Genomic DNA, 17,449 nt, shown 5'->3' on the forward strand with positions numbered 1-17,449 from the left:
GAGCCACCCTTTGGTCTCGACTTCCCAACTCTTTCCTAATCCCGGCCAGTCCCACACAGCCATAGCTGCAGTGGAACAACCACCGCTCCCTCTGGCCCTCCCTCGCCGGGACCACCCGCTCTGGCGTCAGTCGGCGCCCGGCCGGCCTTACACCGCCCCCGCACTGCCCCAGCGTCTTCCCGTCGGAGCAGGGACGAGGAGAGGGCGGTGGAAAAAGCACCGGCAGCGCCGGCGCGACCCGGGAGCCCCTGGCACTCGCTGTCCCGCCCGGCGCCGCCAAACCCGCGGAAGAGATGGGGTAGGGGACCGGTGTCGTACCTGTTCCTGCCGTGACTCACGACCAACGCACCCGGAGGAACGCCCCAGCACCTAGAAATAATGAGTCAATAAATAAATGATGAGAAGCTCGGGGTAGTGATGTGTGCAGGTGCGAAGGGTTGGGGCAGAGGCCAGAAAGGTCGCCCCTCAAGACCAGTCGTCCTGGTTGGGACCCGCTCTTCACAACTACAGGTGCAGAGAAAAAGGAATATTTGAGGTAAAAAAAAGTTCTGCTGCTGCTACCTGGTGTTGCCTGCCTGAAAGCAGAGCCGAGGAGATGCATGTCTGGTGTTGGCATCACACATACCAGCCCTTGATAAAAGGAAAAAATTAATATGCCAAGTTTTACTACTTTATAATTCACCCTGGCCTTTTAAACAACGAGATAGCTGTGTTTTCCAAAATGCATGTCAACGCACAAATACTGATTGGAGGATAAGTACAGCCTGTGATCAATAGTTTTGTAATTTTATTGATAGTGTAGCATCCCCAAGGTAGGATTTAGATGGCGTTTATAACAGCTTCTGAAAACATCAAGTTACTTACAAGTAAGATAGGCCTAAGTGCACATCAGCAAAGATTTGTATCCTTTTTATAGAAATTGTTTAATTAATTGCTTTAAATATATTGAAGTACTATAGGTTTGCATTTTAATAATATGCTACTTTTGTGCTTTTAAACATCCAAGGTGCCGAACAAGAATTGTAAACTCCGAAGTAACTACTATGGGAAAGATTAAGTAAAGCATTGGAGGTGGATCATTTTGACAATAAAGAGGGTGTATGTGGTGAGTGTTTAATATTCCTTACATTTAATATTACCAAGTGCTATTTATTATTTTTAGGTTTTTGTTCAAAGCAAAACCTGGAGAGCAAAACTCTATTGTATACTTACAGATACACCTGTGACAAAGGCTTTCTGTAATCATTGCTTGATGTGTATGACACCATTTTAGTAATGGCATGCCATTTTATTTAAAGTTAATATGCCAGCTGTGCCTACCTTGCAGATTTTTTTGCAATTAAATTATTTTGCAAAGAATCATGTACATGTCATCTCACTGCAGTGGTTTACAAAGCAATTAAATTATGCTCTTGGAATATATACCCTATTAGCTTTGAAATTATCTGAGTTTATATATTTTTGTTCATTATAAAAGCATACAGATTGAGGGAATATTCTGAATGAATGAAGAACAAATACAATACTGTTGAATAATCTTGTGGGGTAGATTAATCTATAGCCTCGATTTCTCTCAGGGTGGGTTGCTGTGGCAACCGCCCCAGCTCACTTTAAAATAATTTCATAAAGCTCACTTCAAGAGCTGCACCCAGCGTGGGCCAAGTTTAAAAGCAGCCAGACATGGGAAGAAGCGTTATACTGCATTGCTCGTACAAACAGGGAGGTGGTGGAAGAGAGCGAGGTGTAGAGTGGAATGGGTTTGAGCAGAACTTTAAACAGAAAATAGAAACAAAGCCAACCCAGGGTTAAGATGCAAAGGAGGTGGATCATTTCATAGTAACCTCGCTGCTTTTCTGTTTAAACACCATGAAAGGATTTAAACTGGCAATCTCATTTCTCCTAAGGGAAAAATATGTTCTGCATCCGCAAAAGAACAAAAACGGACTTTGATAATCATCTTGAAAGGAAATGTTACCTTGAGGTAATCACACTTGTAATGGAAAGAGATACTCGGGTACACTCTTTAATAAACCTTTGGAGATCGGATTTTATAATTATTACATTTTGACTGATGTCTCATAGTTTAAAACACTGCGTGCCTCAGGTGGTAGATTGGGAACAAAAAATTGTGAGCGGACCTACACATGGACTGTGGACAGCAAAAAAGCCTAGATTTGAGTCTTGTGCCAGAAATTTGAAAAGGGTGCATTTGTGGAGAATCAGTACAAGAACAGACATCAGAACAAAGTTTTTTTTACTGTTTGAAATTATTCCAGATTTTTAAATGAAATGCAAAGATAGGAAAAAAACTCCTAAACCTTTCAAATTATGCTGCATAAATTCATGCCTTATCTAACCCTGAGATGAGTGACAAATTTTGATCCCTCCCCTTATATCTGTTTGTCCATCTAGCATCTGAATCCTGTTTTAAAAATCAAGATGTCCTTTACATGAATTTGATGAATTGTACTCATGACAAAAACTTGGCATGGCTTTAAGGTGCTCCAGTACGTGAAGGTCACAACTATAAAAAGATTAGACCACAAGTGCCCACATGGAGGTGTAGTTGATGTTCTAAACTGCTGTATACTTTTATTTTCTGAAATACTTGCCTACTGTAATAATTACTTTCAAAATATGGCGGTGTTCATGTTCTGTCTTGCCAGTTGAAGGGCTGTGTTACCAACTAACCAGAAACCAGAAAACTTACACATCCTGCACAAAATAAAGCAGATGAGAGTAGGTTTCAATTAGAGCACAAAAGTGCAAAGTTTTAACACAATTTTCTATTTTTGCCACTAAGAATATACAAATACTATTGGATGGTTGGGTGCCACACTGAGAGACCAAAATTGTCTGCAGAAAAGGCATAGCAAGGGTACAACCTGTGTAACTGCTGTATTTCTTTCCTGCTGTGCTTCACAGCAGACCTGAGCTGAGAAAGTATTTATTTATCAATGTTTTTTTGGGTTCTGCTGCCACTGCCAAGAATATGTGCCTCTCACCACCGTGTACAATGTGCTTGGCTTGTATCTGGCTGCCAGGTGACTCTGGGCACATCAGTATCACTGTCATTATTGGTGTGGGTATATTTGTAGCATGTCACTGCATGGAGAGTTGTGCACTCTCACCCAGACAGACCAGGAAATGATGAAACCCACAGTATTCTCTAGGGATTTGCAATGCGATCAATTGCAGGGTGCTTGTTAGAACTACCTGAGCTTTGTTTTGCTCCGACCAAGCTTTGAGCATCCATCTTTTAAAAAGTGCAGTGGAACTGAAAAGGTATTTATTCACTGTCAAATACTTGGAAGTAGGTCAGTGGCCCAATGAGATGATTCTGGGGGAAAAGAGTGTAAGACCAAGGACTTGTATTAAAATAACCTAAATATATATTTATCACTGTGCTTGAATTCAGTCATTTGGTTTTATCACGTGTGCTGTTCCTATTTCCAGTACCTTAATTTATCATAAGAAATAATAGTCTGTGCCTTTACAAACTCCCCTGCTGCTCCCAAAGGATCATAAAAGTTGGCTATCTGCATAAAAATTAAGACAAGTATGTGCAAGGTCCAGTCTTACTCAGAAATTACTGCATGTGCTTAATCTGGATTCAAACTCACATACAGTGCAGTCCTTTCAGTCCAGTTTTAGAAGCAACTGGACCTATTAAAAAAATAAAGCCCTGTCCACACAGAGCGTGCTGTCAATGCTGCGTTTCTGCGAGTGAGTCTGAAACGAGACTGTCTCCGGCAGCCGCCCGTGGCCCCGACTTGCTCGAGGAGGCGAGCGGGCCCGGATCCGGCCGCCGCTCTCCGCAGGGGAAGCACCGCTGCACCGGCGCTGCGCCGGGGCCGCTCCTCACGTCGCGGGACGCGGAGCCCGATGAGTTGGGGAAGTTGGACTGCTCAGCAGGCGCAGGGCTCGGAAGGAGGAGCCCCGCCAAGGTGCGAGGGGCTGGGCAGGAGGTGTCGAGGGGAGGGGGCAAGTGCCGGAGGACGGCAGCCCCGCTCCACGCCGGAGGCGGTGCAGGGGTCGGCGCCCTCCGGACTGCGCGGGCCGCCGCGGGCCGGCTGCCCCCTCTCGGCGCCCGCCCCTCCTCGCCGGAGGCGAAGCCACGCCGGAGGTGACGCCTCGGGGGTGCCGGGGGTGCGACATGCAGGGATGTTCCGGACCCTGGGCCTCGCAGGTCCCCGCGTGCGGGCGGGCTCGGTCACTGCCCCGCAGCCGGGCCCTGACCGGCCACGCTGACCGGCCGCAGATGCGCTGCCGCGGGCACTGCGCGCCTCCCCGCCCCGCAGCCCTTCCTGCCAGCCCCCGCACGCGGCGGTACCTCGCCAGGAGGGGGAAAACACGCACCGGCTCGCCGCCTTGTCTTCGCTTTGTATAATAAAAGATGTCATTAGGTTTGCGTGTGGCATATGCCATTACCCCCACCGTAAAACTAAAATTAGCAAAATGTCAGGAATGGAAAGATTGATTCACCCAAGATGCAATTATCATTTTAAAAGTGCTTGATTGAGGTGCTGATGCTCGGTGATTTATTCTGCATACCATATACATAATTAAAGTAGTGTAGTGGAGCAATTTATCAATCTAGTTTAGACTAGAGGGGCAAGGAGCTGCTGCCGCTGCTGCTGCTGCTCTATGTTTGTTTTATTAAAACGCTTTCGGGATCTGATCCCGCCCCCTTTTTGCAAGAGTGAAACTGGTTATTTCTCCGTCTCGGGAGGAGAGAGTCATTCGTTTGGGATTGTGGGAGAGGGAGAGAAATAGAAACGCGGAGAAAGAGAAGAAAAGGGAGGAAGAAAGCAAAGCAGAAAAGGACGCCTCATCTGGCGTGTAGTTTGAATCCCTTTCTCGCCTCCCCCTTCCCCTCCGCGATGTTACAAAGGCTGTGAGCTGTTCGCCTTTTCCCATTCGCTTGCTGTCACTTCCTGGACGATCTCAGGACGAGTCCGGTTACTTTTAATCCGACCAGCAGCTCAGCCACTTTCTCCTCCTCCACGCCGCGCACACACGCGCACCACACACACACACACACACACACACACACACACCCCAGGCATCTTCTGGCTGCTTATTGGATTGACTTTGAAGGTTGTGTGTGTGATTCAAGGCGGCTGCATGTTGAACCAGGTGGTGAATATTTAAGGCTGGAAGAAGTAAAGGGATTTTTTCTTTTTCCTATGAAAGAAAAATATCTGAAGGACTAGTCTGATCAGCCAAACGGCTAACTGTTTATAATGTAAGTACATGTGAAATTCAGCGTCGGAATGAAATATAGTGGGCATGGTACAGAAACCCTAGGTACATTTCCTATCACCGTTTGAAGAATGTATCAGTCATTTTATGTGAACTGGGACTGAGATTGCTTGCAGACTTTTTAGTGTGTGATTGTGCAGTTGCTTAAAAGTAACTTGTTAGACAAGTAACATAGTTAAATCTCTGTCTAGTAAATTACTGCGGACTTGTCTCTATTAGTGTCATAAGTGTTTTAACTTTGGTGAAGTTAGTTTACATAATTTATGTGCTTGATATTATGAAGTATTGGAAGCTTATTTGATTTAGACAGCTCTTAGTTGATTTAAAAACTATGACCTTGTAGTGCTTGCACTCTGATTTATCAGACTAAGGAAACAAACAGGTTTCAGTGAAATGCTCTTAAACTTCGTGGTACCACAGGCTCTTCAGTCCTCAGTTTAGGTAGTGCATGCTTGCAAGTGTTTAACTTTGTGCATCTTTCATCTGAATTACTTACATTTGAGATGGAAAGACCCCTTGTATTTATGTGGGAACTTAAGTCATGGGCTGCAAACCACTTTTGGAATAGCATGCTTTGGTCTTTACACAGTACTTTGAGTAATCTTTAAATTTTTTAACAAAAAGGAGTAGAGATAATCAGAATTACATAACTAGCTGGTGTAGTTGCAGTACAGGCTAATCGCTTACAGGCTAACTTAAAGTTTAATGTACATGAGAGACTTACGAGATTATTGTTGCATTACTTTATTATAATACTTAGTATTTCCCATAAAACTTAGTGTGACTTTCTGTCAGCCTGAAAAACAAAACAAGTATAAAGACAAGCTAATAATCCCATTTCAAAAAAAAAAAAAAGAGAGAGAGAAAATAATAATAATAATAATAAATAATAATAATAATGATTAACAAAAAAAGCAATGAAGTATGGTGCAAAACAAAATCTAATGAATCATTGTGGGTACCTAAGCATTGTCTTTTATAGAAAAGTTCTATTTTCTTTATTGTATATAATGATTATTATTACCAAATAATTGCATACTTAAATAAATACTGTAATACACAATTTAAGACTACAGATTTAAGAGAATTAAGCAAAGAAAAGCACTTTACCGATACTTTGCTGGTGATCAGAAAATAATTGCTTTGACACAAAATTTTCCCTGCACATATCTGACCATCACCTAAATGGCAAATGTCCTAGTTTCATATCTTTACTTTAAAATGATTATAAGATGAATGATAAGCCAATTGTTTTAGATGTAATTGTGATTACATTTCTTTCATTAGCTCTTTCCTGGCTATTGTGTTTGAAGAGTAAAGATGTTTATATGGAGTGTAATAACTAATCCCTAGATGCTGGGCAAGGTATGGAAATATTACCACCTGTGAACCAGTACTACAGCACTTCTGTATTGCATATGTACTGATTTTCCATTCAAATGATAAGACAAATGGTTTCTCTGGGGATTTGTTATTTTGTGAACTATACTTATTACAGAATTTCAATTACCTTACATTAAATCCAAAACCTGCAAAACTTTCTTACTTTATCAGTTTTCTTAAAATACCCATTATATTATTCTTTCTGTATTAATGAGTACGTAATTCATAACATTCAATTCATAACACTGAAATCTCTGCCCACAGTTGTGCTCTTTTGGAAGTAACAGAAAAATTCCTTGAAGAACAACTTAAGACAATGGCCCTTAGTTCCAGGTGTCTATGCTCCTGGTTGTACACATACATTTATTTGAAAAACTTGTTCATATATATTTATACTAATATGCTCTATGTAGTATGAGAAGATGGTTCTGGGACCTGAACTTGGAAAGGTTCTTTCATGCAAGCAGTTCTTACACAACTAGTCCTGCTGGCAATGCTGAGACTACTTGTGTGAAAACGAGAAAGTCACAGAGATAACAATTTACAGGATCAGGACCCAAAGAGACTAAACCTCTCGCCTGTCCCAAAGCTTTCACAGGACAAAGATGTAAAGAATGTCACTTTCAATGTCCTCTAAAAGCATACAGGGATCAGATACTGTCTGTATCTTCTTAAGATTATTTGACCAACAAAAAGGGAAATTTAAGTTTAAGAGCCTTATTAAAATTGGTAGTAAACGATGAATAATTTGGGAGGTTACGTTTTTTACAGTTATGTTCCTGAGCTTCAAGTTTTGGACCATAATAAGAAAATTCATGCAAATACTTTCTTACTGTGAATTTTCTTCCAATATGGGATCAGGAAATTTTTCTTCCTTTTTTTAAACCTTTCATCTACCTGCAACATGTATATTGAAAACCAGAGGTAACTTTCTTAAATGGTTCTGTCTTTTAAAACACCTAAAATATTATAGACAAAGAGAAATGAAGCTTCCCAAAGCTTCTCACAAAAGTTTGACTAAGAGATACTTTGGTAATTCATTATTCAGTAGATTAAAGTAATTATATAGAAACTTAGGAACTGGGAAGGAGTTGTGAATAGAATACTTTTGCCAACTTAATTTCTTTAATTTTACTTTTCTCTATAACAGGTAAATTTGTTGTTCACCAAGATAGTTTCGTTCATCTTCAGGGACAGCTAAAGTTATTTCATTAAGGAAGAAGTCATTAATTTCTATTATGTTCTTGAAAGAAAAAATGCTTGGTGTTTGACACACTGCGATCCATTTTTACCTGTTTGATATTGTTATTCAAAATTACATGATAATGATTCCAAAAATCAAGTAAGGTGTAGTGGTATTTTTTCGAAAACCCTGATGATGGAAATGAATCTACATAAGGTGTTATGTAATTTCAAAGAGTTAATAGTCCTTGCTTCAGCATTCTGAATAATAACCGAAACACTTATATTTGTGATGTATTCTAAGTTTTTTAATTTCGCTATATGATATCAGTAGAGAGATTTTGTATATCCTCATTTATTCTCTGTAATGACTTGGTACAAAATATTTTAAAAATTATATATTTAATTCCAAAAGCTAGAAAACTTCAAGCTTAGCAGCAGAGTTAAAATTCTGGTATTTGAAAAGGATGAAAATAGAATTTTGCATCCTGGCTCAGAAGCAAAATGGATTCAGAAGAACTTTGGTCAGCAAACACTGGTGGTACAAGTGAAAATTTGAAAACCTGCATTTTTAAACTATTTTTAGTAGTAATTATTTGAGTTCTCTGACCAACTTTAAGGTCATTTTCTTAGAACTGATGATCAATGTACATGTGGACAGGTGATTAAAAGCTAGTGTCTTCAGCCCTCCACTTTAATGTCACTGTCTCATTGACTGCAGTGCAGCAGAGCTTGTCTATTCACTGAGATCTGTCATCTTTAGGAAATCAGACCAGCTTATAGGGGTGATTCGCAAAACCAACAGTGGCAACAAAGTCTTATGTGCCTTAGAAAAGAGGATTAGGCAGTTCACATGTCGTTTTGATTGGGCAGAGATAAAAGCTGATTGCTGCTGCATAGCAAGGCACACTTCAATTTTAAGTGATTATTGTATGAGACAATTATAACTCTATTGCTTAGTCATTGTTAAGGGCAATTTGAAGCAAGGAAAGCTCAATTTTGACATTAGTGGATTTGTATGACTTTATAGTGAAAGTACAGCCACTTGTAGCATTGTTACACCAACTTTATAAAAAATGTTTAATACACCACTATGGGGAATTAAAATTAAAATGTAGTAGATTATTGTTCTGGGATTCGTTTAAAAATATGCTTCTCTAGATAATATCCTGTAATCACAATTAAAAGTTCTTAAAAGTGCCTAGCACTTAAAAAGTGCCTAGGCTCTAAAAAGTGCCTAGGACTATACTAAATTCGCAGCACTTAACCCTATTAAGAGCTTACAAGCAGAGAAGAGTGCCTAAAATGTGCCAGGGCTTTGCAGATTTAGCAAAAATTATACACAACTAAACCATCTTACTTTATTCTATTATTTTTTAAATGTAATGTGTTGTAAAACTATTGTGTCGCGTGTGTGCAGTCTGATTTGAAAATAGCCAAGAAATTAAGTGCTGTCCCTATATTATCAAATATGTCATTTATCAGTGAGAAAAAAGAGTTTTTCCTATTTGCACAATTTAGTTATAACATACAGCCTTTAACATTTAGAAGTATGAAAGTAGAAAGCTGATAACTTCTATGGTAATTTCTTAGCATTTTTCAAAAGAACTACTTTTTTTACCCAACTGATGCCTCCTAGTGTTTCACATAATAAAACACTAATGAGTCAACCATAAATGTAAACATTGTTCTTTCATTTTCTTCATCTTGTGTGGTACATAAAATTAATATTTATGTATTTAATTTTGTATGTTTTATTGTAATCAGGCAGGAAACTCGCATAAATTCAGATGTCTCATTTTAATGCATACTGGAGGTACATTTTTAGTTTCTTTCATTATAGCTTTGCCTAGATGTGTTTTGAAAAGTTTAAGTTATATAGAGTACATTTTCTTTTTTTCCTTTTGTTTCCTATGTACATTAAACAAATTTCTCAACAATGTCTTATTAAGCTCAAATGGGAATTTTAAAGATTTGCTAGCATAATGCTTTGAAAAGCAAGCCCTTCAAAGTAGGCAATTAATGCAGTTATAGAAACGTTTGAAATATACTAAGGGACCTCACAGCCACAAGACAAAAAACACTGGCCTGAGACATACACACTGACTACAGTCCTCAAAGAATAGTTATCATATTTTGTAGCTGTTCCTGATTATTTTACTGTTGAATAAGCAAGAAAACTGTATTAAGACAGTTTTCAAATTCACAACAGGTACACCTTGCTCTTTTGTATGTAAGTATGGATTATCAGCACTTCTGATAAAGGATTCATGTGCGTAAAATACTGAGTTGGATCTTGAAGTGGTAAAGACAGTGTCCTTTTCTTACAACAGCAGTCTGGTCATGTAACTCCTGAATGCCACAAAAAACCACATTCTCTATCATACAACAGTAGAATTTTTTTACCTTTTATTTTATAGGAGAGTTTAATTTTCAAAAAGTTAGCTAGCATCATTGTGACAAAACAAAACCTATGGACCTCAGCTCTATATTGGATCTGTCGGGTATGCTCTTCTAATGATAAAGAAGCAGCCAAGTCTGAGCATACTCTGGCACAATTTAGTGGCACAGTTTTATCTAAAGTATGAGATCAAGTTAATGAAAATTGAATTGGAAATAAAACCATTATTCTAAGACTTCCAAGAAAAGCAATGAAATTCCTTGGTACTTATTCTATTCAGGACATTTTAAAACAAAGTAAAGTCAGTTTGCAGTTAAAAAATCAAAGTTTAAGCATTAATATGGGTCATAAAAATTTGTGTGTTCTTCTCAATGTACATATGGTAAATTTAGGTGCCTGCTTACAGAAAGATTATGACTGAATGCAGAGAGTTATATCTATATATGCAGATCTTGGTATTGGGAATTAGTATTTGATTTTAGAATATTTAAAAAACGCATATTTTAGGATTGTGTTTTGCCATCAGCCCTGTTAATATAAATTTTTTCTCCCAGTAGTTTTAAAGTGCAAAGAGATCTTTTTGAGATCAGTCATTTATTTAACCCAAGAAACATCACATAGAAGCCTAGCCTTTAAACTTTCTCGCATCTTGAAAGTGTTTCAAAGTATGCAAATGACACCTGGTATTCTGCCAGGAAAGCTAACATGCTATTGATATAATTTTCTGATATAGCTACATTGCAACTTCCATTGTAAAGAGAAAGCAAATGTGGAAGAAAAACAGAGGGAAGCATAATGAAAAAGAATCTTTGAGTCATTTCAATTGTAGGACTGATACTCCAAAATTTTGCCAAAGAGAACCCCACCCAGCCTTTTTTTTTTTTTTTTTTTTAAACAACTGAATACATTTAGATTGCAGAAATATGTCCTAGGAAAGCCTACATGTGTGTTATCTGACTTAGAACAAGTTCTGGACAAATTGTCTGAGAATTATTTTAACACTGTAATATACTCTGTGACAATATGGATTCAGTAATCACACCAGTGAGGTCTGATAGACTATGCTCCTTTTGTAATCCTCCGAACAGGTGCTTTAGCAGTTACCTGCTCCAGCAGGGTAGATGTACTTATTTCTGCCTTCTGGCACCTTCCCCGATATTGGAAGCCTGCAAGACTTTGAGTGAAGAGAGCTCCAGAGATCTTGGCCAGTACAGTTGGTCCTGAAAAGTCAGTCAGTATCTGCTGCCTTCGTTTAAGTTAACCATAAGGCAGCCCACAGATTAAGGACAGAATTGAGCAGATGGTATAAAGCTACTCTGTCTGCTTTTCCCAGGTTATAAGCTGATACAAAACTTAGATTCAAATCTAACAAGTCTTATCTTACTCTATTTTCTTCAACTATATAATTGATTAGGTGAAGTTTATAATAAAAATTATTAACCAAATACCAGCGCAGGAATTCACCTTAAATATTACCATCTTTTATTTCTTATACTGTAATCAAAAGATGTAAGTGAACTGAATTAGAAACAACATTATTTATGTTTGCTTTTATAGATATAGGGTGCATGCCACTTGTGGAAACCATGCTCAGTTAAATTTCACTATTTACTTTTAAGTTGTCAATCAATAACTGTTAGCAAAGTATGTACAAAGGGCAAGAAGGGAGGATTGTGAAATTGTTTATAAAACACATCTGCACAAGTCCACAAAGTGCAGAACATTGTCCACGTGGTACATTAATTTTAGTAGTATAAAAAACCAAGTAACACAGTAGCATGTGCTATTTATGTGATTTTGAATAGGTTCTTCCCCCTAGTGAAAAATATATTTTGATATGACATTATATTTGAAAAAGTTGTGCATTCTTTTAACCAGATAGGGTAGATATTGTTAAATCATCAGAGAAATTGTAATGTTTCAGAAGATATTCACACTGTAAGAAGCTTGACTGCAGCACTTTTCATTTAAATATTCAATATGGACTTCATGGAAAAAGTTGTCCCTAAAGATGGGAGCTAGGAGAGGAGGACATTGCAGAGAAACAACAGGACACTGAGGTTCTGTGACCATCCTATAATGCTGGCCCATATATCCCCTTCAGACTGGCATTTAGCTTCATGCTTCTACTGCCAAGAATTCCCCTCTGATTGCCATATCCCATGGGAATGCCTAGGCAACTACTATAAAAAATGTTAATATGGTCTGGGGATATTCTGTGAAACCAGCAGGAGACAGTATGTTCTCTAGACTTAGCCTCAGGGCTGCTTTATGTCTGTCTATCTGTGTCCTGAATGTGTTTCTGCCTATACTGAGTATGATAAGTGGGAGAACTGCAAAAGAAGAAGGCCTTTAGGAAGATTAAGAGGAATGTGGATATGGTCTATTTGGTAAGATGGGATATAAATGGAGGAGAGTGGACAATACATGATAGCCAAACTTAAAACATTAATCTTGGACAATTTTTTCATTAAAAATTCCTGTTGAAGTGTATTTAATTAATCTTGCTGTGAATAATCTTTAACTGTTGTAGACATAGGGCAGCGGTCTTAATGACTGTTGATTGAAATAAATCGTATAGTTGTAAGGAATGATCTTTTGAACAGTATTTGATGAGAACCTGTTTTACCGACAGTCTTGGAGAAATCATCTGTTTTTCCTTCATCTTGTTTATGTGTTGTGATAGAGACAAGGAACTGATATAGCAGAGGAATGAGAAAAATTCTGTGTTATGACCCCAGTGCAATCTATGAAATAAGTGTGAATTTGCATATTTACTAAACTTCTTCATGACACATTTTTTTATTTCAGAATACTGGGCCAGAAAATGCATCCATGCAGTGGCATACAAAATGTATAACTTTATCCAAAACACATATATACAAATTTTAGAAATTATAAATATGACCATAAATGTTGGTAAGAGCCTATGAACTGGTATGGTCATTTAAAACTAAAACAAATTTCATTCATGTTCTTGAGTATACACATTTAAAAAAATATAGCCTAGGTTAGTTGGATTACTAGTACTCTTAGCTATGTGATGAATGGTTATCAATTGGAAATAATATGGATTTACATTTAAAATGTATGTTAAGTAGAAAATAGTTTTTCAGTTTATCCTTAAAACATGATTAAATGATTGGCAAGCTACCTAATTGAAGCAGAACTTCCCACAGTTGTACCTGTATCCTGGGTAGGTAGAAATCTGCATATCTTCACAAGGAAAACAATAGGATCTGGTGTTTCTATTTTATTTTTGATGCTGCAGTAAAAAAGATTATGCATAGGATAGAAACAGAAGAATATTCTACATATCCTGTAATATTGGCATGCAAGTGGGACTAATATTTTTGTGGGTTTTCCAAAAATTGTTATTGACAAAGTGAAATGAGAATCTATTTTCAGTACATGTTTCAGTACTTAAATCCTCACCCAGAACCTTGCATTTAGTTCAGTTATGCTTCCAGTAGAAATTGTCACAGGCTTAGTATTACATTCAGTGGTGACCTACAAAATAGTCATCTAGAAAGCATCCTTCCTGGGTGCTATCTTTTCTGGAATTTCATATTTTTAAAAATTGTGTAAGGGGTGATACAGTGGTGATAGGCATAATGTAAATCCTATGACAGATACAAAGCAAGCAATAGAAAAATTACTAATTTTGCATCACAATTCTAAAGCTATTAGGATTTCTTCCCCATGTTCCTAATCGCATAATAATATACATAACTGACAGGGCAAGGATTTCTCAATGGAGGCAGGGCGTGTTTTTTTATTTAACTTCTTTTTGTCAATAAATAACAGTATGAAGCAATATCTTATTCTGCAAAGAGACATGACATAAAAAGAAAGATATTCTGGTCTGTTTTTAGGAGCAGTACTTGTCGCATATCTGGACAAATGGTGATTTTCTTGAGCTGCTTTCTGTTACAAGTCTCTAGAAGTCACTAGTGTAAAACAGTAGCACTCTGTTCTAACATTTTTATATACATAAAAATGTATATGATTACAAGCAAACCTGTCATGAGACCACTACTTATTTGAATACTCCAACGGGCCACTGAGTAACGCTTCTACAGATTTCAGATAAAAAGTAATTTTAAGAATAGTCAGGAAGAAAGTATTCATTCGCTCTTCTTGCTTTATTGTTTTCCAGATGTGATCAGAAAGAGAAAATTGTTTCACTAATGGATCAGAAAATTGCCCTGTGAGTTAAATATCATCTAAAAATACAGGTCCCATGCTTGATAGATACAAATTCAAAATACAATGTGGATATATCAAAAAGGCCTCTTTAAGATCACAAGGAGTCTAAAGACATATAGTTTTGTGAGATTCTGATGATGATAATTTGTGAAAGAAAGAATCATCACCATTCTATTTTCATATGTTGGTCTAAATCCTATTCTTATATGCAGAATAGTTAAATCAATACCCACTATTATGTCCATTCACAAAGACCATTTTGAATATCTCATGATCTAAACTAGACATCTAAAACTAAAATACAGGTTTTCTACTGAAAAAGTGAACATAAGGCACATTCCGTTTCAAAGTGTGCTCCAAATTTTGAACAAGTTTCTTGAATGTAATAATTGCCAGCACCACATGTAACCCATTGGTTACAATTTCTAAGACAAGGGAGGAGAATCCTTCAGTATGAATTCCAAAACCTAAAAATAATGGGAGCATTTAAAAAATATATGTTTATTCTTAATGTACAATTCAGTAATTATCATCTCCCAAGAGATACATGAACTTTATTTGAGGCAACAGATGTGAGGTAAAAAAATTGCAAGTGAAGCGCAGAAGTGAACAACAGCTTAATATATACAGTGTAAGAGAAGGGAATCAGAACCCCTAAATGTAAATTTTAATTGGAACTGCGTATTTTTTTTTTTGGTGCAAGTTCATTATGCAATGCCTCAGTTGAATGAAATAATCAACTTTATTAGAACCTTAAATTTGTGCTGGGACTTACTAAAAAAATTAGAGAGGACTTAGGGCAACACCTAAAAGGGGAATTTAAGTTTTACTTTGCTGTGTCCTGTTGTCTACCAGAATCCACAACCCTAGATTAAGTCTGTAAGTCCTTTACAAACACTGGTTTAATTTTTATAGTAGAAATTCAAGAATTGAGAAATCTGACTGGAAAGACTTCCTAACCTTAATATAGAGCAGTTAATGGCAAATTCTGTCTTCCACTGGTGGTAGAATATTCTGGGAGAAAGCTACTCTCCGCTTCCAAATGTCAGGCCATTACATTTCTGTATAGATAAAGAAATAGTAATTGAATGAAGGACTGTAACTGAGTCATGTTTCCCTGGAATGTCATAGTTCCTTACCTGTTGTTTAAGTCTCTTGTTCTCTTTTATCTCTCTTACTAAAAAATGCAAGCCTTTCTGTGTTTCTAGTCTGTAATATAGCTTTAAACTAGTTTAAACAACAAATTCCATGCCATTTTTGCTATTGCATTGTCTGAAAAGTTTTACTTTATAAAGTGCAATGTATAAGAAAAAGTTCTTTTGATTTTATCTTTAAATTTGCAAGTCCATTCATCTAAATATGTAAAACCAGATTTTAATCACCTCAGTGGTAGTATTTCATAATTTTTAGTGACCTCTTCCATTTGAGTTTGTTTTTGAACAGAGATATACCATGGCTAATGAGGTTCTGAAATCTAGGATAGGAGTTAGAAACATGAAGAGGTGTTTGAATATGAGGACAGTGAGCATGCTGTAAGTGAGAAATGGATTGATTATGGGTTGGCTGAGACAAGAAGTACAGCTTCAGAGTGTGATAAATCTCTCAGTCTACCTAGGAGTGTTTAATAAACCTATATGAGAAAAAGTAGTTCAAAAATAACCATTTTTTGCATGTTCTCTCTCATCTTCAGCAGAGTTTGGGTGGTCCTTTAGGAAAGACCTTGTGGCCTAGCATGCATGCCCTTTCAGCCAGTTTCTTGTATAGTTAATGTGCCTGTTGAATGTGTGGGTGTGAGTCCAAAGCTAATTTCCTGACCACATTATTATGCTTGAATTAATGAAGAATAACAACTCTGGTTAAAAAGTTCCGCTGATATTCTGCCTTGACTAGTATTTATCCAAGAGTATGGAGCAGCTCATAAGTTATAAAAGCATGCTGCTGTTTCCTTTTCTTTTACTATAATTTGGAACTTCTGATTTCAGAAATACGAAGAGAACTTACATCCACATATAATATATTTATGTAAAAGTATTTAAGATATAAGTAAATACATGGCACTATGTCCTTTGCTCATGTATTCGAACATAACTTCACTGACTCAATGACCTACTAAAAACTGCTTTATATACAGACTTCCTGCTATTAATTAATATCCACCTCTTTTTCTCAGTTCCACTCTGACTCTTTTTCCAGACTCATTAGAAACAAAGATACCATTTGAATAGAACATTTCAAAAGAAGATCTTCTTATCTTCTCTTCTGGACCACCTTGGGAAGAATGTATAAAGATCTACCACTTCTTTGATCAAGAACATTATAAGCAGACTTAAGCAGTTTTCTAAGTCACCCTTGGGGGTTAAAGTCTGCGTATGTAGGCTTGCCATTCACACATCCTGAAAAGAGATGGAATGTGAAGGTACATTTTATGCTGTTCTAGAGCTCTTCTCCAATTAGGAGAGTATACCTCAGCTTCTGTCCGCTGGATGTTAATTATATTATGTAATGATCTGTATGAGTTTTATAAAGTCCAAATCATTCCATTTTTCTAATGTTATTCTGAAGTACTGCCAGAATACCAAATAATCACTGTATATGGTATACATATACAGTATGTATTCTGAGACTGCTGGACTCATGAGAATTCCAGATGTTCCACATTACTTGAGGTGCTCAGAACATTAGATGCTGTATTAGTCTTTACTCAATTGGCAGTCCCATTTTATTCCTGTTGTATAAGACAAAATAGTGTGTAAAACATCAGAGTAAAATTCAGAAGTGTTAGTACGTTCTTGTTATTGGAACACTATTTTCTTTAGAAGGAAGGAAGGAAGGAAGGAATTTGGAAGGAATTCGGAAGGAATTCGGAAGGAAGGAAGGAAGGAATTTGGAAGGAATTCGGAAGGAATTCGGAAGGAAGGAAGGAAGGAAGGAATTCGGAAGGAAGGAAGGAAGGAAGGAATTCGGAAGGAAGGAAGGAATTCGGAAGGAAGGAATTCGGAAGGAAGGAAG

General features: G+C 37.4%; 1 protein-coding gene across 14 annotated transcripts in view; it reads left to right on the plus strand.

The window, feature by feature from the left end:
* The first annotated feature begins 447 nt into the window (after positions 1 to 447).
* The window catches only part of MEF2C (myocyte enhancer factor 2C), a 125,671-nt gene continuing 108,669 nt past the window's right edge, over positions 448 to 17,449 (plus strand). For 3 of the 14 annotated variants that reach the window (XM_042013247.1, XM_042013257.1, XM_042013249.1), the window contains exon 1: positions 4,738 to 5,248. The gene's annotated coding sequence lies outside the window, so the exon portion shown is untranslated. Of the gene's footprint in view, positions 536 to 1,006; positions 1,106 to 4,730; positions 5,249 to 14,390; positions 14,442 to 16,610; positions 16,857 to 17,449 lie in introns of those variants that run through there. The other 11 variants (XM_042013255.1, XM_042013258.1, XM_042013259.1 and 8 more) reach the window with 9 other exon arrangements.

The sequence above is a fragment of the Corvus kubaryi genome, unplaced genomic scaffold (assembly GCF_017639235.1).
Source record: "Corvus kubaryi isolate FWS band 111438036 unplaced genomic scaffold, C.kubaryi_AGA036_p1.0 split1-37296, whole genome shotgun sequence".
Classification (NCBI taxonomy): domain Eukaryota; kingdom Metazoa; phylum Chordata; class Aves; order Passeriformes; family Corvidae; genus Corvus; species Corvus kubaryi.